The sequence below is a fragment of the Echinops telfairi genome, unplaced genomic scaffold (assembly GCF_000313985.2).
Source record: "Echinops telfairi isolate 266 unplaced genomic scaffold, ASM31398v2 ScPeMD7_31;HRSCAF=116, whole genome shotgun sequence".
Lineage (NCBI taxonomy): Eukaryota > Metazoa > Chordata > Mammalia > Afrosoricida > Tenrecidae > Echinops > Echinops telfairi.
Window position 1 is genome coordinate 56,606,458 of NW_022103928.1, and position 26,323 is coordinate 56,632,780.

The 26,323-nt window shown below is 49.6% G+C and overlaps 1 protein-coding gene across 8 annotated transcripts in view; it reads right to left on the bottom strand.

Moving 5' to 3' along the window:
• Positions 1–26,323, bottom strand: part of SVIL (supervillin) — a 221,238-nt gene that overhangs the window by 158,328 nt on the left and 36,587 nt on the right. Inside the window, exon 1 of one of the 8 annotated variants that reach the window (XM_045290061.1) lies at positions 11,365–11,841. The exons of the other annotated variants lie outside the window; for them this stretch is intronic. The gene's annotated coding sequence lies outside the window, so the exon portion shown is untranslated. Of the gene's footprint in view, positions 1–11,364; positions 11,842–26,323 lie in introns of those variants that run through there. 8 annotated transcript variants of the gene reach the window in all.

Consider the following 26,323-nt stretch of genomic DNA (forward strand, 5'->3'; position numbering starts at 1 on the left):
AATGAGGAGAGAAGAGGAGTCGGGAGGAGGGAGGAGGGAGGAGGGAGGAGGGAAGAGGGTCCCGAGGAGGAGGGAGGAGGGAGGAGGAAGAGGCTGACTGCTGACATTGAACCTCTCTAGCAAACCAAATAAGGCCAGGTGGCCCCTTGGGCAGTCAACAGTGCTAGTTATTTTAAAAGCATCCATTCAGCTCAACAGCTGAGAGGAGCTGGTGGTGACATGGAGCCTCCTCCTCTGAGTAACCCGCTATGTGTCCCCTCCTGATACCAGGGCTCCAGAGTGGGAGTGGGGAGTTCGCTGGGCCTTTTTATCCAGCGTCCTGAATAGCAGACTGTGTTCTTTGAAGCTTTGAAACTTGGAACCAGCTCTTCTCAGTTCAGCGACGGCCAATGACGTGCAACCAGGACAGACCTGAATTTGTAAAATGTGGTGAACTTGGACAGTGACTAAAACAGGAAAAACTATGGGTCAAGCCCCGGCTAGAAACTTACTATCCCTGTAAGGTATATGCTGTATGGCAACCAAACCTCTTGACGAACACAATCCAAAAAATTGGTGCCCCGCTTAAAGATGGAGGCTGACTGTACCCCTGGGAAAGTGTACTGCACCCCACTAAACCAGCCAAACCCACTGCCATCAAGTCAATCCGACTCATAGCAACCCTCGAATATGGCAGTCCTCAACCTGTGGGTCACGACCCTCTTGGGGGTCGAATGACCCCTTCACAAGGGTCGCCTAAGACCATTGGAAAACACGTATTTCCGATGGTCTTAGGAACAGAGACACCGACCGCTCTTCTATCCGTCTCCAGGCGGGTCTGCCCACATGGAGATATGCTGATCCGGTGAGAAAGAAGCTATCTCAACCTTTGCACTGACATTGACTTTTTATACACAGTGTCGTAAAATGTAGCAATGTAGTTTACTTTTGTTTTATTAAGACTGTTATCCATGTTACACTATGCTTCAAGATACTGCATTTGTGATTCATCACTATGCTTTAATTATGTTCAATTTGTAACAATAGAAATATACTCTGCATATCAGATATTTACATTAGGATTCACAACAGTAGCAAAATTACACTTATGAAGTAGCAAAGAAAATAATTTTATGGTTGGGGTCATCACAACATGAGGAACTGTATGAAAGGGTTGCGGCATTAGGAAGGTTGAGAACCATTGCTCTAATAGAGCAGGGTAGAACTGTCCCTGTGAGTTTCTGAGTCTGTAACTCATGATGGAGTAGAAAGCCCGTCTTTTCCCCCAGAGGAGCAGCTGGTGGCTTTGAGTTGACCATGCTTTTAGCAGCCCAGGGTGTACCCACTAGGCTACCAGGGCTCCGGAGTCCAGCAGTAAAAGGCTCAGTAGGCCTTTCCCAAGTCTCCAGGGGCTTCTGCCTGTCATTTCCTCCATTCCCATCTTCATGACGCTACACTCAAATGTTGACAACTCAGGTCAGTTCCAATCTTGCTTCACTGGCCATGACTGAGTATGTTTGAACCTTGAAGCCCTGAATTAAAAGCGGGTACGTCATGGAGTAGTTCTGAAAACAAAGAAACCCCAAATAACAAAAAACAACATTAGTCTATCTTCATTTTAGTTGACCAGAATGGAGTAGAGATTTCTTTCAACTATAATAATAATAATAATAATAATAATAAAGTTCTGTCATTCTAAAGTCATGTAAAGGTTGAATCTCAAGAAACTCACCCGGGTGGCAAATGTGTGTGGCCCATTGGAATGTGAACTCTATGGGGACAGGGTCTTGGTTTGCACTACTCTTTCCCCAGCACCCATCCTGGCCCTTAGCACCTAGTCCACGTTCAGAAGCCCAGTTGACAGCAAACACATGCTGGCAGAAGACCACAACTCAAAGCCTGGCAGTGCCTCTGTGGGTTAAGGAGAGGCATGTTCTCACAGTGCTCAGCACTGCAAGGTGCCCATCTGGAGTTCCACATTCAGAGAAGGAAAAAAGTCCAAAAGAAAGTTAGAAAATGAGAATAAATTAGGTGACAGAAAAGAGCAGTTACGTATCCAAACAGAGCTGGAAGAAAGCTTGATCTGCCGAGGTGGCAAAAATATAGAGCTGAAGACCAAGAATGGGGATCAAGCCAGCTACGAGAAGTTAGACACAGGCTGCACATTTCAAGACAAAAGTTTTGTGAGAACACAGATGGGGAGGGGGTGGGGTGGGGGGAGAAGAGGATATTTCTAATTAACTCTTGCTCTGCCACCCTGTATCATGTCTGCCTCACACAAGAATTCCTTTCTAGAAATGCTACGGTGGTCCCAATGAGCCCAGCATAGATGACAAGACACAAACAAGGAGAAGGCACCTTAGAAACCTTCCAGGCCAACACTTGTCCTAGTGGATGAGGGCACTGAAGCACAGAGAGGTGGAGGAACTTACCCAGAATCACACATCTGGCGACTAATAAGACCAGGGCTTTCCCCACACACCGCCATGGCCCCAAGCACGAGGCAGTGCCAAATACCTTCACTTTCAAAATGTAATAATTGTCACCTTCTGCTGGGGACCGACCCGAGGAGTCGGGGGAGTCCATCAGGATTGGAAGTGGGTGGGCAGAGCAGGGACTAAGAAACTTTGGTAGCACAATGGTTCCTGCTTGGCTGTTAACGGAAAGGTTGGTGGTTCAATCACACCGAGAAGATCCACGGGACAAAGACCTGTTTCCATCAAGACTGCAGCCAAGAAATCCTCTATCACACGAGATCATCTTGAGTTGGAATCAGCTAGATTCCTGGTAGTGTATTGGACTAGGTGTTGGACCACGCACCTCCAGGTTGGCAGTTCGAAACTACCAGCCGCTCCTGAAGAGAAAGATGAGGCTTTCTACTCCTGTAAGGAGTTAGTCTCAGAAACACACAGGGGAGGTTTACCCTGTCCTTTGGGGTTGCTATGAACTGGAATCAACTCAATGGCTGTACATTTGGTGTTTTGGAGAGGCCGCACCTGCCCACTGGATCTGAAGCTTGCTTGTTTTTCTCATCTGTTCCTTCTCATTCCACCACCTTACTGCAACTTCTCAAATGTTTCCCAAGACCTGAGAGCTGCATAAAAGCTTCCTGAAGCCTTTGAAGGTAAGGGACACGAACCAAAACAAAGACATTCCATGTCCAATGGGAGGGGCCTGGGTCGGTGCCAAGCTGAGTCATCCGACTCAGGAGTGTCATACCCCCAAAAACGTTTACACCTCGCCATGATGGCTTAAAATATTCAACGCCCATCATCCAAAATGCATGCAACAATGAAGCCACCCACCTGGCTATGCACATGGCTAGAAGGGCCAGCTGGTGGAAAGGCAGAACGTGAGCACAAGGCGAGGCGCCCGCGCACGCACGCGCACCCGCGCCCAGACTTACCAGTGGTGAAATGGCCGCATACACTTAGCAGAGACATTCAACCTGCCATATGTCCCGGCGGCCTTCCCAGGGAAACGGATTTCAACTCACAGCGAGTAGGACGGCCCTGTGGGTTTTCCAAGTCTAAATCTCTTCCAGAGCAGGCTGCCGAAGCTTAGTCCCTCGGAGCATCTGGGGGGGGGGGGGGGGGGGGTTCCCATTTCTCCATCAACTACTGAGCGCATTTTAGCGGCTGCGCCACCAGAGCCCTGTGAGCTTCCTGGTAGTAGCTGCTGAAGGAAATGAGCACACAGCCAAATAACTGAGGTGGTCGAGTTCTGGGATCATGTGAACACAAGGTCAACTGAAACTCCAGCTCCAATGTGTTTTTTTAAAGAAGTGCTAAAAAATATATTAAAAGGCTCAAGAAGAAAGTGTTTTGAAATTGATGATCTGAATGAGTTCTGTCAACATCTGTACAACTTCACTTGATATAATTGCTTCATGGATTGTTATATGTAAGAGCCCCCCAAAAGTGATTTATTAATAAAAGAAAGAAAATTAATTATTTTTAAAACTTTTACTAAAATAATGATAGAAATTTTTAAAAACAACATATGGTTGGGGGTGGTGGTGGTAGAGGTTTTAATACAATTGCCAAGACAGTCCTAAAACAAAAAATCTCAATGATTAGTTTTGACTTTCATAACATATCTCTTCATTCCATGTATTTGAAGCCACTGGGGGATAAACTATCAACCACTCTCCTATGTGAGTTCTGACTGGAGTTATTTTTGTGAGTGTGTAGTATGCAAGTGTGCATTTTAAGATCTGGGGTTAAACGGAGTCAGCGTGAGGTGTAAGGTTTCAGAGTGTGCACAAAACAACACATGCTTAAGATCATAAATATTTAAGGCATTTGAAATCTTAAACAATCATAAATACCAATATGATTGTTCTGTTTAGTGGCCATAGGGACCCAAGCCAGGGATAGGTACCTGCTTGCTCTACTCAGAACATCAGTGATAAGAAGGAAACAAGAGGCCTCCGATGAACCATTGCTCACAAACTGTAGCTGCTTGGTTGATAAAAGCCCTTTGAGCGCCTTCCCACAGAACCCCATTGTTCTTTCTTGAAGTCTAACTCCATCAAGTCTGGTCATCCAGACTGCAGGCCTCACGCAGCTCAATGGGCAGTTAATGACTGACAATAGGGAGAGGGCTGCCACAAGACTTGGTGGTGCTTTTCACAGTTCCTCAGCGCCAGGAGAAACTCAAACCAAAGCTCACTGCCATCAAGTCCACGCTGACCCATAGTGACCCGATAGGGCAGGGTAGAACAGCCCTTGTCAGTTTCTGAGACTGTGACTCCTTGCTGGAGTGGAAAGCCCCATCTTTCTCCCTCAGAGTAGCTGGCAGTCTCGAACTGCTGACCTTGCAGTTAGCAGGTCCAACATGTAACCACTATGCTACCGGCAAACATGAGCTATAAAAATCAAATGACTCTATATCATTCAAGCAGAGAGGTCACAAAATTCCCCTTAGGAAGAGCAGGTGCAAGAGACTCTAAGAAGAGATAGTCCGAAGCAAGAGGCAGAAAGACAGATTTTTAGAAACTAAAGCACACTTCAAAATAGGTAAAAGGTGGGAGCAGTAACCCAAATATGTCCATCCACAGGTGACTAGATAAAAAAGATGTGGTACATTCATGCAACAGAATATAACTCATCCATTAAATGCAACAGTGAAGGCCTGATACACGCTACACCAAGGAAAAACCTTTAAAAGACCTTGCTGAGTAAAACGAAACACAAACCCACTGCCATCAAGTTGATTCCAACACACAGCAAACACAACATAGGGTTTTCAGAAGCTGTAGATCTTCATGGGAGCAGACAGCCTCAACTTTCCCCTAAGGAGTGGGCTGTGGGGTTGAACTAATGGCCTTGCTGTTAGCAGCCCAACACTACAAGGGCCTCCAGGATTCCTTCAAGCCATTCACAAAGTGACACATATCCTATGATCCCACTCGTGTAACAGAGGACAAGGTTAGAGGCGAGGAGAACGGGGGCATCACTGTTTGGGGGTCACTGAGTTTCGAGTCACGGTGGCAGACGAATGTGGAACAGGACTGTGGCAGCTACATAGTCTGTCAACTTGCGAAGGGGTGGAGTCTAGCCTGCCAATCAGGGTGCAGCTTGATGACCACATTTGGAGGCACCACAGAGATAAATAGCTCACGGGAGACCAGATACAGACACTCTCTGCTTCGTCTTCCTACTGACAAGCCACACGGAGCTATGCTAGAGCTGGAGGAGCCACATGGAGACCCCTGCCAGCACTGAAATGCTTCCACTGCCACTGGATCCACAAGACTTTCTACCCACTGGCCTGTGATCTTCCTGCATTCAGCATCATTGCATGTGCTGTGTGAGACTGAATTTATAGACTGGCATCAGACACGTGGGATAATATCAGACATATGGACTTGGTCGGGACTAGGCTGGATGTTTTCTCATTATATGTGACAGGTAGGTTTATTGTGCCAACTCGGCCAATAAACACATGTGGGATTAATAAGGCCGCAGTTTAATTGAAGGGCAAAGAGATAAATGGCTCGGAGAAGCCTTGCCTTTCTGTCTCTTGCTCTCTGATGATCGGAGAAGTATGCAGCTGCCTTAATTTGAGAGCCACACTACCTGTGGGACACACAACTCATGGACCGTGTCACTATAGTTTGAGGTTCCGAGACCTGCTTCACCACACTGCTGGTGTAGACATCACTTGAGCTGGGGACTGTTGGACCCTGTCATCTGGCTGCCTGTTGGTGACCTGCCCTGCTGTTTGCTGCCTGTGGCTGGATTGCCTGTATTGCTCTACAGCAGACTCAGCTGTCTGCTTCCTTGACTTGCACCCAGCAGCCTTTGTGAATTGAAGGGTTGCCAGTAGATTAACTGTCTCATGGAAGTGAGTTGAACTGAGCCCTCTCGTTTGCTCTGTGGACTAATTAGCTGTTTATTTCTTGTATCTATCTATCTATCTATCTATCTATCTATCTATCTATCTATCTATCTATCTATCTATCTAATGTGTCCTTTTTTTCTCTCTAGAGAACCGTAACACAATATACAATTGCTCTTTTATATAAAGCTCGTTCTTACACCCATGAGTGTCTATAGATCTGTTTCTCTAGTCTAACACAAGGACAGTGGCCAAAACTACACAGCCATGATGAGAGTGATTCGTGTTGCTCGCTGCGCGTGTAGACAACCACTGCGTTGCAAGAGTTGTGTTGTGTTCTTTTACCACATGACACATAGAGCAGTCCCGAGCAGTCAGAAAGGACACCCTGTGTGGAGAGTTCAGATTTGGGGCTAGAGCGCTGCCTGGGTGGGATTCTCACACAGAGGGTGGTCAGGCTAATGCCGCAAGCAGACTGCAGAGCCAGCGGAGTGTGGGCTGCGGACTGAGTGGGTGGTGACAGAAATAGGTGGCAGCTGGAGGCCAAGGGAAAACGTATTTAGATGGAGGAAACTTGAGCGTGTTTCCAACGTGTGAGGGGTCGAGAGGGGCATAGGCAGAAAGGAGAGAAACAGGGTACAATTGGTAGGTGAGGAGCATGCCGTGACATCATGAAAGGACAGGGCCATCTCCCGTGACAAACTTGGGCCATCTCCCTGAGCAGTCCCTCATTTTGGGGGGCCGCAGCAGGGGTGCTGCTTAATCAGTCTGGGCAACATGTCCTCTGTTCACAAGAGGCACCAGGAGTCTGTGTCAATTTCAGGGCAGCGGCCACCTCCACAGCTCAAGGGCTGGTTTTGGTAACAGAGGCATCACATCCTCGTCTGACATCGTATTTGTGGAATATCAGGCCCCACCCAGACAGAAACCAGAATCTGTAATTTCATAAATGCACAGGCAAGTCTCATGCATCTGAAAGTCTGAGAAGCACTGGTTTGGAACAGCGGTTCTGGATATGAGTGGAGACCCACTGCCATTGACTCTGTTCCGACCCTGGAGGACAGAGAAGAACTGCCCCAGTGGGTTTCTGAGACTGTCACTCTTTACGGGAGTAGAAAGCCTCATCTTTTCCCTGTGGAACCACTGGTGGTTTTGAACGGCTGACCTTGTGGTTAGCAGACCAATCTGTAACCACTGCGCCACCAAGGCTCCTGAGTATGAGTACCGAAGTCAAATAGATCTGCTTTCAAATCCACCCCCTGCCCATGCCATCCTTGTGCCCTTGAGGGATTGACTGGGCCTCTCTAAGTCTTGGTTTTATCCTTCTGGGAAAAAAAAATAAAAAGAAAGAAATCAGGATAATGACACTAACATTTTTAAGGGGCTGTGATAAGGCTTCAGCGTGATACTGAAAGGAGAGGGGTTGGCACTGAGCCTGGCACGGATCCCTGATGAGTGACATGCTCATCCTACCCAGTTTGACTGGTGCAAGAGCTTCATTTTATGTATGGCTGAACTCCACAGGAGGTCACAAAGGCCAGGGGGCATGCTTCAGTCATGGTCATGCACCAGCATGTGGCACAGAGCTCCGCAAACAGCACCCCACCCAGAGATTAGGTGCTCTAACAGGTAGGTGTTGAAAAGATCCCAGTGCTGTAGCGTGGGCCCCACAATGATCCCAGCACAAATAGGACAGCTACTTCTTTGGTCATATTTACAGAAAACCCAGTTCAAAGGACGGTATGCACTTGTTAGAGATAAAAGGATCAACTCTCAAATATAGAACAAGCAGGATACAGAGAAAAATGCATTCCTCCTTAAAAAAATAAACAAACAAATAAATAAAACGACCTACAAGAACAGGGAGTGTGCATAAGAAAGTGAGGCAAAAATCTCCTTGAGCCAATGAAAATATCCTGCACCTCCTTGCCGGAGTCCTACAGAGCCCATCCCAGCTGAGTTTGGCCGGGCTAGCTGGAGTCTAATGATGGGAAAGTCCCCGAGTCCAAGTGCACCATGGGAGGAGCACCTTTCCCTTTGGGCATGGCTCCCGTAACGAAGTGGCTGACTTCACTGAAGGCACCTTCATTTCCTGTGCCGGCCAGAGCTCAGATCCAGAAACCCCACCAGGCCAGTTAGGGGCACGACAAACCTCTCTCTGCTGGCGGCCGTCGATGCCAGAGCAAGAGAGAACTTGTCACACAGGACAACCACTTCTGAAGCGAGAGGCAGGTAAAGATGGCAGTGGGGTCGTAAGGCAGAATTACTGTTTGAGATGGAGAACCTAAATGCCTCTACCATCGGTGCCATTCAGCCGTCTCGCCTGGCCCTGGACCTGACGCGGGAGTGGAAGAGTTCTGAGTCTCTGTGTGCCTCGGTGGGAGCACAGGAAGGGGCGCCACCGGCTCTGCAGGGCAGGCTGCACTGGGGGCGACTGGAGCCCAAGGTCACAGGACACTTGTGAGCAGACTCATTTGGTGTTGACAGGAAAGGGAGAGACCAGTGGAAAGGTCTCCGGGGAAGACAGGTTTGGGCCCATAGGCAGTATTGAGGGGTTTGCCTCTGAGGATCAGCTCATTGTTCATCCATAGGATGGCTGGGGTACAGGGGAACCTGGGACAACAAAGGTCCACTGCAGAGGTCCAGGTGAGAGCCCGGGAGGCTCAGGAGGAAGTCATGGCCATGGACATCATTTCGCAGGCAGGCACAGAGGCCTTGGTAATCTACCAGGAGAGGAGTCAAGAGTGGCAATCAAGGGACTGGGATTCAGAGTCACCAAACTGGGAAGCACAGAATCCCAGGGAAACCCCAGGCCAGGAAGCCTTCCAGGAACAGGGGAATGCAACCCGGGGGCACGGGGACCAGTGGTCTAACACAAAACACGGGTCTGGAAAACGCAGGCCTGCCGGAAGCAAGGAGGAGCCTTTTCCTCGGAATCGAGCCAGCTTCCAAGGCTGCCCTCCATATCCTAACAAGACAAAGAGGGCCCTGGCGGCTCAGCTCCCGGCATGTTCCTCACAGCCTGTGACCCCTGAGGGATGTCACCCTCTCTGCCCTCCTTGTAGAATCAGATGGCCCTCCTCTTTGGGCACAATTCAATTGTAGAATTTTAAATGACCCCAGTGACTGCCAAAGAGGTTCAGTCTGACCTGAAATCTGACATCTCCCAGAGGTCTGGTTGCCAAGAAACAGTCTGTCAGGAGCACACGGGCAGTGATAAAGGCATGCTTGTGCAAAGAAGGCTTGAAATCTGCTATAAGCGCTGTGCTTTAACCAACAAAGGTTATGTTCCCAGCACCAGAGGTGCACTCAGGCCCTAAGAGCCCTTCCACCCCCTGGACTGACACACCCCAGACAGAAGGACGGGTGAATGACAAGTCACAGAACTGTGCCCTCTCCCCACCCACCAGCATGCCCATCCTCTCATCTCCCTAGGGGTGGCATGAATGATCCGCCTTTGGGGACCTGGTTCCTGAGAAGAGGCCGAGCACACAAGCCAGCACTCTGTTGCTTCTCTCTTAGGAGCAACGGGATCATTTCTCTCTTGCAGTTTTCCCCACAGGAGACATTACGGGCATTTTGGCCTGGGCAAGTCTTTTGTCTGGAACCATCCAACATCAATGATCAATGATCAATGCCATCGAGTCAATGCAGAAGAACTCATTGCTGTCCAGCCATTCTGACTCACATGATAGCACAGTTACAACGCCATTCTTAACCGGCCTGTTTCTGTCCAGCCAACGGGGACTCAGGGCGGCCCCATGTGGTGCAGAGCAGAACTGCGCCCCACGGGGTATTTTGGGCGGCAACCTTTTAGGAGTTGACCGGCGGGTCTTTTTTCCTAGCTTCCTCTGGATCGGTTTGAACTGCTCACCTTTCATCGAGCAGCCAAATGCTTACACGGGTTTTATCTCCCAAGGTTTCTAAATTCCTTCAAATGCCAGTCATGGTCATTCTGAAAATCAGACACATTTTCAAATGCCACCAAGGGTGAGAGGAAGAAACCCTTCTGGTGTAGTGGGCTGGTAGCCATAGATCAGCAGTTCAAAACCACTAGTCATTCCATGGAGGAAGATGAGGCCGTCTGTTCCTGCACAGATTTAGAGACTCGGAAGCCCACGGGGGTCAATTCTACCCTGTCCTGTAGGGCCTTCGCTATGAATCAGAACGGAGTCGATGACAGTGAGTTTGAGGGGTTCAGGGGTACCTCAAGGGGAGAGTCACTAAAGCCTTTGAGGATAAAGTCCTTCTCCATGGGCATTCCGGTTTTCTAAGTGAGGGCACAGGTCAGGTCAGCCCTGAAGGTTCTACAGCTCCCGGCTACTTTGCAGCAGAAGGGAATCACCAAATGCAATTACACAGAGACCAGCAAAGCTACCTCTGGACTTCGAAAGGCTGAGACACAGATTCCCCCCTGCCCGCCTGTGGAGACTTCAAAAAACAAAACCAATCGAAATCAAGAAATGGAGACAAGACTCTGCTTCTACCTCTGGCACCCCAGAGGTCCCGGGGACCAAATCCGGCACATGAAAGCTGCAGGGCAAAGAACCTCTGAGCAGAGATCACGCACACGCATGGGTCGACCAACACGTCCACGTGAGAGAGAAACACTTGCCCTTCTCAGCTCCCCCTCCCCGCCCCACCCCTACGATAGGATTCGTAGCGACCTCTGTATCATGGTGAGGTTTTCGATGGCACAGCTCCCAGGCCCACGTTTAGACAGAACATGCTTACCAAGTCCCCTCAATCCAATGGTTAGCAGGAGACCTCTCTGTACCACCCCTCCCTTTTGTTTTTAAGTGGGGGGGGGGGTGCTGGCAAAAAATCCCTCCCCTCCCCGAGCCAATCTGCCCCAGGGTAAGGAGAAGAGTTAACTGTAATAACCAGGGGATCCGGGCAGGAACATTCCAGGGTTTGAAATCAGCGACTGCTTAGGAAGCGTGCTCAGACAGGTGGCACTTAACACAAAATACAACAAAACCCCGCAAAGGGCTTATAGGAAGCCACCCCCCAAACACACACACACACACACACACTTACATCAAATTTTGGTATAATCCTCTTAAATCAAAAGGGGGGTAAAAAAAATCACACCGCAATTCCTTCTTCTTCTCACGCTAAGGAAGGAAGAAAAAAAACCTGACAGCCTTTAAGCCGGCTTCTTGGATGCCCTCAGGTGTTATTTGCTGAGTCTCCGAATCGCTACTTTCAAATCCTAAGCGAAACTTCCAAAGCGAGGTGTTCCCGCAAGTCACATCGCACCCAAAGACCAGAAGCCGCAGTGCAAAGGAGAAGACAGGCGCGTCTGCCAGCCGGGACGATTCCGAAGCAGGATAAATTTAGCGCGGTGCTTTCCAAAACAGCCTGTGGGCAGCACACAAGGTGGGCAGGGGATGGGCTACAGCCCCCAAGTTTCTGGGAAGCAAGCGTGCCAAAGGATCGGGAAGAGGGGTCTCCTTTTCACCGCCGGGGGACCCCTCGAGTCCTGGGTGTCGAGCTCCCTGCGCCTGGCCTCGGAGTGCGCATCCATGGCTGCGCGGTCCATGTGAAACCCGAGGACGCTTCAGCCTCGAGGACGGCCGCCACACAGCAGGGCAACTCCACGGGGGCCGGGCCTTTTATGGCCTGAACGGAGAGCCTGGATCCCATCTCATCCTCCAGAAATAGCTTCTGAACCTCCGCAGAGCCCATCAGCTGTTGCCACACGGCCCGGGCCAGCAGCGGCTTCCAGTGCAATTAGATTGTCCACATTGCCTCCCGGCTGGCTTGAGAGAGAAAATTTAAAAAGATACAATCGCAGGCGACAACCATACGGAATCGGGTGAGCCGGGTGCTCTTCCGAGACTCCAGTGTTGAAGTTCAAAACAGCAACATGACCTTCGACTTGAAGCCGTCACAAAGTAATAACATGCTGATCGGATGGCAACAGCTCTATTGGAAAGTTTACAGGCTAGGTCGAACGCTCCAAATATTCTCTCCCCTTCCTCTCGCGGCAAACGCTTATTCAGACGTCAGGAGGAACTGGGCTGACACTCCCTGAGACCAGATGGAAAACCGGGTAACAGCACAGACAGGGCCAGGAACCGGCAAGGTCAAGTTCAGAGGGAGCTCCCGTCTCACTTCCACACCGAGTGAAGGGCAACTCACACAGAACTTAATAATAAATAATAATGACAAACCAGGAAGCCTGGCTGTCTCTTAAAAGGCCACTCACATGTCCTAAACATGGGAACAGGGCTGGAAACCTGTGTCACAGAACCAACGTGCGTCTAAATGGTCGAAATGTGAAACTCAGCTGCTGCGTACGCTTTCCCTGAATAGATAGTAGAAAGTACACACCCCAGAGCAAACACAAAAACAAAAAAACACTTGCAAAAGCCAACAACATCAAAAGTATGTATGGAAACCATGCGGGCACAAACGCTTCAAATCAAAGATGCTTTGTTCTTACCAAGAATAACGGGCAGCCTCCAATGTTCCTTAAACCTTCCCCGTACGTCTCCCCGTTACTCGCCAACTGTGACACTTGTGCCGCAGCAGCTGTGAATAGCAGTGTGCGCTGAGGGGGCTGCTGGGTGCTAGGCTTCTGGGTGTTAGCTTTCCCAGACCACCAGCTGTACCGACAGACCTGCAGAGGCCTCGCCAGGCATGCTCTGGACTCCTGCTATGAATGAACCTCGCAGGACAATGGGAGTCCTGGCGCCAGGTGAAAGGATGTCAGCTGCCCTGGACCCAGGCACTCATTAAATGAGGCTGGTATCACGCCTCTGTGCAAGTTGCTGAAGCTAACAAGGAAAATCTCACGGCATGTCTTGGCCACCCCAATCTCAGGCCTGCCTCTCATCTTACTTTCCCTCAGACCACTTTTGCCCGTCAAGTGTTCTTTAGTTTATCTTGTTGTCTTGTTGTTAAGTTGCTTTCACATTCTCCTGGAGCGAAAACAAACAAAACGTACTGCTGTCCATGTGACTGACTCCCAGTGACCCGGAGGGACCTTCAAGTAGAACTGCTCCACGGGGTTTTCTGAGACTGTGAGTCTTGACATGAGCAGACTAATCACCAAGTTGATTCCAACTCATAGAGACCCTGCAGGAGGAGCAGAACTGCTCTGGGTCCCGGGGGGGCAGATTCTGAGGCTGTAAAATCCTCACAGGAGTAGAAAGCCCTGCCTTTCTCCTGCCGAGCGGTTGGCTGGTGGTTTCGAACTGCTCCCCTTGCATGCAGCAGCCCAACACACAACCACTACGCTACCCAGGCTCCAAAGGGCGCTGATAGCCAGCCAGGCTCGTGTTTCTCAAAAAGCAGAGCAGCTAGCTGGTGGCTTAGTCTTCCAGTGCCTAAGCCACAGAGCTGCCGGGCCTTGCCTGCAGCAAAGCAGGGTAAAAACATACTCACATAAAACAGTTGGCTCTCTGTGTCTTTCCAAAAAAGAGGAGGAAATGAATCACTGTTACCACAATAATGCAGGATCTGGAGGTTGTTTTGGATTGTTTTCTGGGAGGTTTTTTTTTTTTTAATGTGTATTTTCCCCCTAAACACACGATTACCGTCCATAAAATAAAAACCTAAATTTTTGTATGCTGCTTGAGTTCTTGCTTACTGTTTCCTAGTGCCAACTAAACTGTACCCTCCTGGTGTTATCTCTGGGGAGCAGTGAGTTATGGATTGGACTGTTAACAGCAAGGTCACTGGATTAACTCCACAACCAACTCCTTGGGGAAAAGATGAGGCTCACCCCCGCCCCCCACCCACCCCCGCTTAAAGATTTACAGTCTTGAGAAGAAAATGTTCTGAAGTTAATTGTGGTAAAGATCGTACAACTCTTCTTGATTTCTTGATATGATTGAATTACTGAAGTGTATGATATGTGGATGACATGCCAATAAAAGTTTTTAAAAAAGATTTATAGTCTTGGGAATCCACAGTCAGTTCTGTTCTGTGTGATAGGGTCGTTATGGGTCAGAATCAACTCGATGGCAGTTTGGGGTTGTTGTTTTTAGTCTGGTTTCCTTAGTAACTGTTTGTTGCCATCTGCTTTGAGTTTTGAATATGCAGACACAAACAAAAATGACCGCAGCCTAAACCTTGAATCTTGTACACAAAATTAACTATAATGGGTCATGAAGTTAAATGTCACATATACAACTATGATTTTTTTTTTTTTAACCATAGGGGGAAATCTTTGTGATCTAGGCTAGGCAAAGAGCTCTTAAACTTGACACCACAAACACGTGCAATCCACCAGAGGAAAAAAACTGACCAACGAGATCCCACTGAAGTATCAAACTTGTTCTTTGCAAGATCATTTCTGTAAATGAAAGAACATGCTACAAAATGGGAGAAAATATGTGTCAATCATGTTTCTCACAAAGGGCACATATAACATAAAATTTACACAACGAACTCTCCAAAATGCAACAGCGAAACAAACAAACTGCAAAATGGGCAAAGGACACGAAGAGCCACTTCACCCATGCGGACCAACAGATGGCGATTAAGTACACGAACAGATATTTACAGTCCTTAGCCATTAGGGAACCACGGGTGGAAACCACAACGACATATCCCTTCACACCCACCAGAATGGTTACCAATAAAAAGCGGTGACAACATCACTTGGTGGCAAACATGTGGAGGAACTGGATCGCTTCCATTGCTGGTGAGAATGTGAAATACTGCAGTCACCCTGGAAAACGGTTGGGCAAGAGTTTATAAACCAAAATTTGCAACTGCCATTATTGCCCAGAAACTTCACTCTGGCTCATTTACTCGGGGGCAACGAGAACTTATTTTCACACAGAGCCCGTCCAGGAGGTTCAGAGTAGTTTGATTGATAATAACGTTGACTAGAAATGACTCGATGTCCTCCAGTGGACGAATGGGCAAATACACCATGGTATGGGCTTTGGAGAGGATAATGCACAGGGCTGCTACCCGAAAGGTCAGCAGTTCGAATCCAACCAGCCCCTCCACAGGAGAAAGAGGTGGCTTTCTAATGCCCATAGAGAGTTAAAGTCTTGGAAACCCACAGGGGGCACTTCTACCTGCGAGTGAAGACAGCCATCTCACAAAGATCGTAACTGCAGTGTAATTCCATTTCATTTTTAAGATGGCAAAATTATAGGCGGGGAGAAGAGGCGAGGGGTTGTCGAAATGGAAGTGGCTACAAAGGAGGGGTCCATGCAGTGGGACAATCCAACTGCTACACTGGCTGAGTCAATGTCAAAACCCCAGACACGATCCCGTCCGAGTCTTGTACAAGTGAGCATGGGGGGGAACTGGCCAGTGTACACTGCCTCTCTGGGCTATTCTACACCTGGAGCTACAGGTATCTCAAAATGAAAAGCTTCATTGATTTTTCTTTCCTTAAACAAAAAGCTACTTCCAATGAAAGTTCCAAGCGTGACCTATCTGTAAGTAGACTCCTCAACTCTACCTGGGCTTGAAAGAACCGTCTGCACATCTGCCTGTTACCTGTACACCTGCAAGAATTGCAACTCAGGAATGTCCCTCTTTCCCGAATGGAAGTCACAGAGGCAAAGTGAACTGTTCGATGGGCAATAAGAAGGGACAGCTTTTTGATGGACTATGTTTGCTTAGCACACCAAAGGAGTCACTTGCTTATGTGAATGATTATAGTGCTCACCTGCTCAAGAGTTGGAGGTACGACGCTCCTCTGGCACACTCGAGGTCACCAGGACCACAACTCGTTTGCTGTGGCTTTGTTTGTTTTTGTTTACTTTTTAAAGGATACTTCAATGGGGCGCTTTTGATACCCAGCGTCATTAAGAACCAGGACCTACCCGGTCATAGAACAGGACACCGCCACATAATTGTTTGGAAGTTCAGTGCACTGCCCGCAATTATTAGTGTCCAAACCCAACCTATGCTCGGGAAACAACCCTGAGAAAGAGAGGAGGCAAAGCCATCTCAAAAATGTACTGCTACCATAAATGTCCTTCCTACAAAACAAATGGTTGCACTCCAGAACTCGACAGCATCCTCCTTCTTGAAAATAAAAAGGCTGACCCTGGAAGAGTTGACACAGGAAGCAGAGGCTGCTTCTGTGCCGTTTCTTCTCTTCGGTTCTAGAAGGTATGCCCAAGAACCAAACGCCCTGCACCAACAGGCGAGATGCACGGCTACTTTCAGCTTAGGGAAAAGGCAGCACTGCCACCCGATCATAGGGTCCAGCTTGTCTTCTCTCCCCTTGGCACATCCCTGCAACCCCACCTACTTCCTTTCCTTACTGATCATCTTCCACAGGAGGAAGAAAGGCCTGGTGATGTCCTTCGGAACCATCAGCCAAAGAATAAATGAAAAAACAAATCAACCTTATGGATCACAACTGACCGAATTGGGGGTCGAGCACATGGTAGCCTTTCCACCATCGTGCTTTCTCCAGTTACTTTACAACTGTGCCTTCCAGGGCTCCCTCATCAAGACCCCAGCCCCGGAGCCCCTGGGGGAGCCAGTCCACTCTGTTTCCTGGGCCCCGGTGAGCAGGAACTGGCTGGAGGGCAGTGGGTTTGGGGAGCAGAAACAGTGAAATTACTTGACTGCTAACAAAAGGGGTGAACTCACCAGAGGCACCTTGGAAGAGACGCCTGGGATCTACTTCCGAAAACTCAGTGGCTGGAAACCCCGGGGAGCACAGTTCTCCTCTGACATAACCAGGGGCTGCTGAGAGTCCAGGTTTGCATCCTATCCAACGAAGGCCGCCTCACAGCCCGGCAGTGGCCCCAGCTCGGGCCCTGGGAAGGACCGTCTTTCGCGGGCAGCTGGTGAGCAGATTCCACCTCACCGACGAAAGTCACGACAACTGCTCATCTGACTTCTTTCTCATCTGGTAACTGCAAGGACCATCCAAAATTGTCCCTGCCCTCTTGCATTTAGATACTCTTTGGTAACAGGAACAAGGGGCCAAGTTCCCCGAAAACACTTTGGAAAGGACCCTTTGTCCACGGATGATGTCACCGAGGCCAAAGCCCAGAGTGTGCTCCTTTGTGGATGCATGGTTTGTAGCCATGAGGATGGGGAGTCATTTACATGTCATTTGACTGCCGCATCACAGTTTGCATACTGATACAAAGTACACACGACTCCCCCAGTACACACAAAGCAGGCACACAAGGTGGAGGACAGTTGTCCCGATTACGATGTCCCTAGCCCCTTTCCCAGGTTATCAGCCTCCTGGGTCACCACCTTCTCCCAGTAGTGGCTTGGACCCCAGGGGCATGAGAACGCTCATTGCAATCTGTGCGGCGTCCAGATTCTTTTTTCTGTTCTGAATGTCTTCCCCGCCTTCTCCACTTAGACAGACAGCTAGATTGGAAGGAGAGGGGTGGGGTGGGAGAGGGATGGCTGCGTGGCTGGGTAGACTGACGGACAGATGGTGGGTCGGTAGGTGGATGGGTAGGCAGGTAAGCAGACAAACAGATAAACATAGAAATAGCTGGTGTTGGCTCCGACTTAATCTACCTTACCTACCAGGAGACCAGATGGCGCGTGGTCTGCGTCATTGCCACAAAACCATCAGCATTGAGTCCATCCCAGGGAGGCTCCCCCGTACCTTTGCTGACCCTCTACTTCACCCAACACCAGGTCCTCCTCAGCAATTTCCCCCTCTTGATAACGTAGCCTTAGCAAGTTGAGTTGGACAACGTTCTGTGGTGGTCACTAATGGTTTTAGTGGTGCAATTTGAATTTCTTCCTACTCTGTCTGAGTCTAGAAGCTCTGCAGAAACCTGTCCGCTAGGGCTGACCCTGCTGGTACTCGAAGTCTTAGCGGCAACAATTGCAGCATCACAGCCACAGGCAAACCACCACGGCCTGACAAACTTGACAGACAGATGGTGGCTTCTCCCATTAGCACCCCCGTGGTCATCTTTCACGACTCAGTTAACGTGGCTTCTTCTAACGAGCCCTTTCCCAGGGCTACTGATGTCTGCACTGCAGGCTCCCAGAGGGCCAGGGGTCCATCTCATCTCCGCAGCCCCGGAATGATCAGACATGTCGGCCGCTCACTACATGCTGTCCATGGCTGTGATGTGAAGACTCAAACTGAGACGCAAAGCAGCTTGCAACTGGATCTCCTTTCTGCATTTTAATTACACTAAGACACATTCCTTCCCCACCCCCCTTCTCCCCCCAGTCTGGTTCATCACCATTTAATATCCCCCTGGAGAACGTGGAGCAAGGGGTCCCTCGGCAGTTCGGCAGAGCAAGCCTGTGCTGCCAGCTCCCGAGTGATTGCCCAATGGCTTCACTTCCCACTTTCTTGCCCGAAGCACCTATTTGCTGGACCACAGTGATGGCCGAGGCTTGGCCAGACTGCAGGTGCAGCGGAAGGCACATGGCCAAGCTGGCGGTCTAGCTGCCTGGCCCCTGGAAAAGTCCCGCGGCCTAGACAACACGGAGCTGGCAGACGTGTTGGGAGTCATGTCTAAGCCTCCCTCATTTCCAGAAGCTGGAGAGCCCCGGCTGGCAGGACTGGGTTTCTGTTCTGATGTCTGCTAGGGAGGGACCAGACTTGGAATCTTTTCTCATTTCTTGTACTTCCTGATCCCTCAGGGTTCTGACCTCTGAGACAAGACAGGGACACGTTTGAGTCTCCTCACCACGACATGCACACCCCACTGTGAGCCCGGGATGATGGCAATGCTGTGAGTCAATTTTTGAAAAGCAAAAGGTACTCTTTCGGGTACGTTAAACACACACACTATGGGATGTTCTGATATCTTGTAAGCACTCCCAATAAAATGATAAAAAACCTAAAATACCAAAAATAAACATACACATACTTTAAGAACAAAACAAAAAAATACATAGCAAAAAAACAAAACAAAAAAATACCTAGCCAAAAAAACAAAGCAAAAAAATACCTAGCAAAAAAACAAAACAAAAAAATAACACCCCCTCTCTCTTACATACTCAAAATTGATCGGAGACCATGTGTCTGGAGTGCCTATCTCTCGGCCGGCTCCTTTCTCTCCGTGAGTCTGTCTCAAAGCTGACCGTGAGCATCACTGACATTAGAGGGACATTTCTCGAGCTCCTAGGTCACCTGTAGGTCACTGGTTGGAACTGCTGAGGAGCCAGCCAAGGCCACGCTCACCGACTGCCACTTCCCAGCAATGGGTGTGTAGCTGGGACCTCCTGATGGCAAGTGAGCCAGCCAGCGGTGAGCCTGGGCTGTTTTATGAGTCCTGGCACCGGGGTCATGGCTCTTCGATGACTGAACCAACACTACATTCCAGTACACAAGGCTCCGGGCCCGGAGCATAATCAGAGAGACACAGTGTGTGACAAAGTGCTCCAGACAGGCCACGATCTGCCCCCAAATACAGGATTTCTGTCTTTTGTACAGCAGCCATTCATCTCGGCAAAGTCCCGAGGCTGCATCTCCAGCCGGGGCGTGCACTGCCTTCAAGTGAGACAGCTGGTGGGAGGAGGAGTCAGGGCCCGGGGAAGGAGTGGAGAAGGCCCTTCCCTGCCACAGTATTATTGGCATCACAAAGACCAAGGCCATTAGTGGTTGTGTTTTCGGACCCCACATGCCAAGACGGGATGGGTGAGTCTCATTCCTGAATGAAAACACTAAGTGTCCATGGCCAGAAAGCAGGCTAGGAACAGGTCCACATCTGCCGTCCACACCTCAGAGATGCACTGCGAGCAGAGGAGGCCTGGGCAGCTCGCTCTGAAACTCTATCCACCATCTCTACAGAGTAGGAAGCCCCACACCCGTTAGCTGGGAGCCAAGAGCAAGCCCTCTCCTGCTCAATACGCATCCCGTTGTTCATTTCTCAGTGAGGCTTCAGCTAGACCACAAAGACCAGATAAACCCATACTAGAGGGGAACCACCAGTAATTCTATAAAACAGAACTGCTACGTGCTGTGGATCTGAAGACACCTCTCTGGGTCCTACTGGGGAACTGGGCCACCTCTCCTGACAGCACCTATGGGCACTTCCTGCCCTACAGGGATGGCAGAGGCTGCGGAATCAGGGGCAGAGCTACAGAAATGAGGAGGAGGATGCCGTCTGGACACTGGAGGCTGGGAGAAGGGGAGGGACAATCAGTCAACTCTGGGGAAAGGCTGGTGGGCTGGTTCAGGAGGATGAGCCCTTTCGGGGGGAAGGGAAATGGAAGACATGAAAAAATGGACCAGAGTTCAAGAAAGCAAAGTCAAAAAAAACAACAGGGCCTTACAGTCACGGACCCTGTATGCCAGGCCGTGCAAAATGCTTCCCACTCCCACTGCTAATCCAAAGCGTGGAGGAACGGGTCCCCTCCACGAGCCTTGGGAGAAAGTCCCGGTACTCTCCACTTGCACTATCAGCTCCTGACAACCCGGTGGAGCACAGTTCTACTGGAGACACACGGGGATTACCGAGGGTCAGAATGGACCCGAGCCACTGGTCCTTACAAGAACCCACCAGTGGGCAGGACTTCACCAAGTGAAGCATTTGCCTGACTTTCCTGTGTGTCTCATCTCACTGCTCTCGATGGGAATTTGGTTTCAGTTCAGGGACTGAAAAGGCATCGGTCAAAGACAACTATCATCCCATCCAGTTCTCCATAACTGAGAGTCTGGAATTCGGAGACAACAGACCATTCCCATATTTCCTTGGAAGGGAAGGAGCAGGGAAGGAAGAAAGGAAGGAAACTAAGAGAAAGAAAAACTAAATATGAAAAACAAACAAAAAAGCAGGCAGTCCAAGGAGAGAGAAACTATGTCAACACAAGGCTTCTGAGGAAGAATGACTAAACAATGGGCAATAAACAAAGATAAAAACACGGTGATGCCAGAGCAATCCTCAGCAGAGCCCTAGTCTGCATGGGGCTACAAAAAGTTCATGGGAAAATCCCACTCTTAATTCCATTTTCCCATGAACGTTTTGAAGCCCTCTTGTATAACAATCGCTTCAAAGCCTTTCGAGCTGTCAAACTCCTAACACCAAAGTGCATTACTCACTAGCAGGTGTGACGGATGGCCCTCAGAGGACCCACTGAAAAATGCCTGGTAATCTCGCAAGTGGGCTAGGGCATGCCCACTGCGTCCAAAGGAAGAGAAGAAACGCATAAGCAAGTAGCTTGTCAAGCAACTACTTTTAGAGGAAGATGGTGTTGTTGGGAAGTGTTAGACTACTTACCCACTAACTGCAAGATCAATGGTTCAAACCCATGAGCTGCTCAAAGGGAGAAAAATGAGACTAACCACTCCCATGAAGATCTTTATAGGGTCTCAGAAACCCCTTATAGCTATTCTGAGTTGGAATCAACTCAACGGCAGAGGGCTTAGGTTCGATTGGGCGGGCTGTAGGTTAGGTGCTGAACTGCTAAACATCAAGTTGGCAGTTCAAACCCACCAGCTGCTCCGAGAGAGGAAAATGAGACTGCCTGTTCCCATAGAGACTTATAGTCTTGGAAACCCTAAGCAACAGCTCTACTCCTTACAACAGGGTTACTATGAGTTGGATTCGACCTGCTAGCGGTGGGTTTGGTCTGGTTTGGTTCACAGTTGTACAGGACAGTGATAGTTTCATGGTAGAATTCTCACCTTCCACACAGGAGACATGGATTGGATTTTCAGCCAGCGCACATCATGCACACAGCCATGACCTTCCAGACCAAGAGAGACTAGGAAGAAAGGCCTGATGATCTACATTAGAATTCCAACCATTGAAAACCCTATGGGTCATGACAGTCTGATCCGAACCCCATCATGGGGGTGGATGGCTCAGGACCACGCGTTGTTCCATCCCACAGTGCAAAGTCATGAGTTGGGTGGGAAAATCAACCCAGTGTCAGCTAACAATGACAACACTTAACTAGGACTTCTTCCAGGGACTCCTCCGTGCTTGAGGTGGCCTTGCTCCGCTTACACAAGCCCCTAGAACGTGAGTTCTGTGAGGGCAGATAGCGTTCTCTCATTTGTCAACAACCGATGGTATCACAGCAGCCAGCACACAGTAAGTGCTCAGTAAGGGTCCATTAAATGAACGGAGTGAATGACATGTCATATCCTAGTTTTCTAGAGCTGCCATAGACAACGGCTGCGGCACGGGCGGCTTAGGAGACCAGAGAGGCCTCCCATCCCCTCACAGCTCTTGGGGCTGGAAGCTCAATTCGGGTATTAGCCAGGTCACATCCTCTAAGTCGGACACTCTGCCATGCCTCTTACCTAGAGGAAAGCCAAGTGGTGGCAGTAGCAGTCCTTGGCCCCTCTCGGCTGCTTGCCCATCTCTGCCCTGACGTGGCATCTGTTGGTGTGTGACTCCATTCCATACACAGGCATGCCTTGTTTTCATTGCACCTCACACTACTGCACGCCACAGATACTGTGTTTTCTAGGGGGCATGTCTATGGCCACCCTGCATCCCGCGAGTCTTCCAGAGCATCTCTCCAAACGCATCTGCTCACTCTGGGTCATGTTTTGGTAATTCTAGCCAGCGTTTTGAATTTTCTCATCATGCCATTGCACGCTGAGTAGACGGCAGCATGGCACAAACAACTTCTTTATGCACCGGGACGCGTAATTCGTGTGCTGTGCGTTCATGTGATGCTTGTTGTGGCAGTTACGTACATAATCTGGTGTCAACTTGAGAAAGGGGTGGAGTCTAGCCTGCAAATCAGGTCGCAGCTTGATGACCTCATTTGGAGGCGCTAAGGAGATAAATAACTCACTGGAGGCCAGATACACTGATTCCCTGCGAGACATTCCTGTTGACAAGCCACACGGAGCCATGCTGATGGAGCCAGACCCCTGGAGCTAGAGGAGCCACGTGGAGACCCATGTCAGCACTGAAATGCTTCCACTGCCACTGGTTCCACAAGACTTTCCACCCACTGGCCTGTGATCTTCTTGCATTCAGTGTCATCACATGTGTTTCGTGAGTCTGAAGAGGACTTTATAGACTGGTATTGGACATCTGGGCTAATATTGGACTTATGGACATGATCTGGACTGGGCTGGGATGTTTTCTTAATGTATAAGTGCTCTTTAGATAAAGCTCTTTCTTACACACCTATGAGTGTCTATGAATTTGTTTCTCTAGTCAACCTGGACTAACACACTTATTTTATTGGGGCAGTCTGGAACCAGACTCCCTCCCACTATCTCTGAAGCATGCCGGTAAACAGGGTCCATCTTTAGAAAACACTTTGAGACAGGACTGGGATGGGGGCTGACCTTCCTCAGGTCTGGACTCATTGAACTGATGACAAAACCCCTTTTTCCAAACCTGCTCACGCTCATCAGTAGAGACAGGGAGACTCCAACATTCATGCTGATGGCACAAGTCGCCCCTCAGCACACATCTCGTAGGGCAAGTGCCCAAAGTGCAATTGTTCCCCAAGGCGACTGTTAGCTAGACACAACGCAGGAAACAAGGGTGACAGCAAAAGGGATGCTAATACAAAAGGAGGTGGAAGTGCACGTCCTCCATGCCTCCACAGATGAGAGCCATTTTCTTATCAGTGGAAGAGACTGGAGATAGAAAGGTGGGGAAGGAGGACTGCCACAACGGGCTGATGGATGCTCTGGGGCCCAGGAGGGTATGCTACAGAAAGCCAGCTAATAGCAGAAGACCTGCCAGAGAGCCAGCCAATGGTGGAAGGTCTTCCATTAGCAGGATTAAAAAACAAACAAACCCCCCTAACTGCTCAGTCTTCTAAGCCTTTGGATTAGCTGGAGGCCCTTTGAAGCTCTACACTGAAATACCCCTTTCCATACACTCTCTTTTTCCATCCAAACCAGTGGTTCTCAACCTTCCTAATGCTGCGACCCTTTCATACAGTTCCTCATGTGGTGGTGACCCCCAACCACACAATTATTTTCGTCGCTACTTCATCACTGTTTTGCTCCTGTTATGAATCGGGTGACCCCTGTGAAAGGGTCTTTCAACCCCCCAAAGGGGTCTCGACCCACAGGTTGAGAACCACTAATCCAAACCTTGTCTCTGACTCTGGTCTGAATGTTATCCCCCACTTGAATTCTTACTTGCAAACTGGAGAAGAACCCCGAAAGGAGAAATTCAAAACCTTGCGCCCCCCTCTCAGTGATGCTACTTGATCCCTGGTTCTCAAGCACCCCTGTGGGGAACACTGACCCCACGAGACCAAGCTTAGATTTGCTACGGGACTCTCACAAAGCTCTCTAGGGGCACTGACCCTTTCAGTCTGGCATCTCCTTCCTGATGCCGCTACCCTTTTACCTAGTTCCTCATGTGGTGGTGACCCCTCAACTATAAAGTTATGTTCATTGTTACGTCATCACTGTTATTTTGCTACTGTTATGAATCGGGCAACCCCTGTGAAAAGGTCCTTCGACTCCCACAGGGGTCGAGACCCACAGGTTGAGAACCGCTGCCCTAGGCAAAGCCAGTGCCCAGGGTCCGTGTGCACACAGAGGACCAGCCTGCAGGGGCGCCTTTATGGTAGGGAATTTACCTGAACATAGGATTACTTTTCAGAGTCAGGCTCTCAGTCTAATCAAACCGGTTGGCACGGCGTCACATCGGACCCATGTGTCAGGTAGAAAGTGTGCTCCATCAGGAGCACAGTGGCTGTGCCCTGGCCGAAGCAGGTGGCCAGGCCTTTCTTCCCAGATGCCTCAGAGGGGGCTTGAACCCCAACCTCATAATCAGCAGTCAAGCCCCCTCCCCATCTGTAGAACTCGAGACTGCTCACCAGCCCCTTTCTGATGAGAGCCAAGCGGGCAAGCTCAGTGCGTACTCCCTAGCAACAAGACACTGCTTTACATGCCAACGGTGAATTCCCGTCCCTCGCGGGCAGTCCAGGATATGAAAATGACAGTAATCTAATGCGGGAGAGGAAGCAGTGTGAGTCATCATTACCCGGTCTAAGAGTGAAGTGGGGAAGACTGGGGCCCCACCAAGGTCAGGGTCAGCTGCGATGGCTCCCTGTGGGTTACAACACAAGCGGGGCCCCCCCCCCTGAGCAGCCTAGCATCAGAGATACAGCATCTTGATTTCTATCTCGGGGGAGGACGAGCCAGGCCCGGAAATGCCGCGATCTCTGGTCCCCAGGCCAACGGATTTATCTTTTTGAAAGGAGGCCAACTCTGTGAGTGAGGGAGCGGGGTAGTGGGGGTTCCAGGCCTCAGCATCTCAGCTGCTGTGTCTCCTCACTCGGTGTCCTGTCTGTTCCGTGCGCTGACTTGGGCGTAAACTGCTTAAGCTCGGCAGCTTGGTTCATTACGTGTGAGCTGTCAGGTTTGCAGAATCGTGGCATCTCCGAAAATGACCCAGAAACCTCACTTCTCTGCAGGGGTGCCAAAAAAACAAACAAACCCATATGCAGAGGACAAGCCCAGTGATGGCTAGCAATACGATGGAGATTGTTCTCCTAACCACAATCACAGAAACGTACAGTTTCTGAAGGAAGCTCTTGGCCTGTCCCTGAAACCTTCAAAGGGACACTTGTGCTCCCTACCGCCTCTCTGAGAACCCACAGCCCAAACGCACTGGAGAAGCTGGTCAGGGTGCCTCGGCTGCCCTGCACCGGCATGCAGCCCCTGGTCCTTCTCCGGGTCTTCCATACACAGCTGCACTCAATTTTCTGTCCTGGGGGTTTTTAAGGGAACATTTCTTCTAGGGCCAGGATTCTCAAGTTTTATGGTTATACAACCCTCTCCCAGGGCCAAAGAATGTTTCACAGCAAAGAGAATTAGTACACATAGCCAAATGAAAGTGAAATAAAAAATTAAGACTCGTTCCAATTTATATCTAACCTCTTCCGGGACTGAATTTGTACCTTCTGTTTACCCCCTTGGGTCGTTGGCTGTCTGGTTTGTTTTGTTTTTTTCCCATGCAAATATAGGTGTGTGTGTGTGTGTGTGTGTGTAGCAGGTGAGGACCTGAGAAGTACAAAGGTGTCCTAATAGCCAGCAGGGTGGTTTGTTTCCCATTCGATGGCAAATTCTACTGTATAACCACCTCTACCCTGAAACAGGATGGAATGAGGGATCACAGTA